Below are 1,384 nucleotides of genomic sequence, written 5' to 3'. Positions count from 1 at the left end.
TTTGGGGGGTTTTCGGGGGGATTTTTTTCCTCAATAAACGGGATTATTTGGGATTTTCTGCGTTTTCGAGTAGTTTTTTTGGGAATTGTTTGGGGTCAGGGGTCCTTTATTTGGGGTCAGGGGTCCTTCATTTGGGGTCGGGGTCCTTTATTTGGGGTCGGGGTCCTTTATTTGGGGTCAGGGTCCTTTATTTGGGGTCGGGGGTCCCTCATTTGGGGTCGGGGGTCCCTTTATTTGGGGTCGGGGTCCTTTATTTGGGGTCGGGGGTCCTTTATTTGGGATCGGGGTCCTTTATTTGGGGTCGGGGGTCCTTCATTTGGGGTCAGAGGTCCCTCATTTGGGGTCGGGGGTCCCTTTATTTGGGGTCGGGTCCATTCCCGGCTCCCCGGCCCTTAATTGGGATGATTAACTAATTAACTAATTACCCCCTCTCCCCCCCTTTCTCTCCTCCCGAGGCCCCTCCCTCCATCCGGTGGGGGGGGGAGAATTCCCGGGAATTGCCGGAGGTGATTTGGGATTTGGGAACATCTGGGATTGGGATTTGGGATCATTTGGGATTTGGGACCATTTGGGATTTGGGATCATTTGAGACTATTTGGGATCATTTGGGACTTTTTGGGACCATTTGGGATTTGGGATCATTTGGGATTTGGGACCATTTGGGATTTGGGACCATTTGGGATTTGGGACCATTTGGGACTATTTGGAGTCATTTGGGATTTGGGACCATTTGGGACTATTTGGGGTCATTTGGGACCATTTGGGATTTGGGATCATTTGGGATTTGGGACCATTTGGGATTTGGGACCATTTGGGATTTGGGACCATTTGGGATTCGGGACTGTTTGGAATTTGGGACCACTTGGGATTTGGGATCATTTGGGATTTGGGATCATTTGAGATTCGGGACCATTTGGGACTATTTGGGACCGTTTGGGATTCGGGACCATTTGGGATTTGGGATCATTTGAGATTCGGGACCATTTGGGATTTGGGATCATTTGGGACTATTTGGGGTCATTTGGGACTATTTGGGACCATTTGGGATTCGGGACTGTTTGGAATTTGGGACCACTTGGGATTTGGGATCATTCGGGATTTGGGACCCTTTGGGATTTGGGATCATTCAGGATTCGGGACCATTTGGGATTTGGGACCCCTTGGGATTTGGGACCATTTGGGACTATTTGGGACCATTTGGGATTTGGGATCATTTGGGACTATTTGGGAACTATTGGGATTTGGGACCATTTGGGATTTGGGATCATTTGGGATTCGGGACTGTTTGGAATTTGGGACCGCTTGGGATTCGGGACCATTCGGGATTTGGTCTCGGGAATTCCGGGGCCGGGCTGGAATTTGACCCCGGGCCAGCCAAGGGAGC

This window comes from Lepidothrix coronata, unplaced genomic scaffold (genome assembly GCF_001604755.1).
Source record: "Lepidothrix coronata isolate B3197 unplaced genomic scaffold, Lepidothrix_coronata-1.0 Scaffold575, whole genome shotgun sequence".
Classification (NCBI taxonomy): Eukaryota; Metazoa; Chordata; class Aves; order Passeriformes; family Pipridae; genus Lepidothrix; species Lepidothrix coronata.
This window is presented reverse-complemented; position numbering follows the sequence as displayed.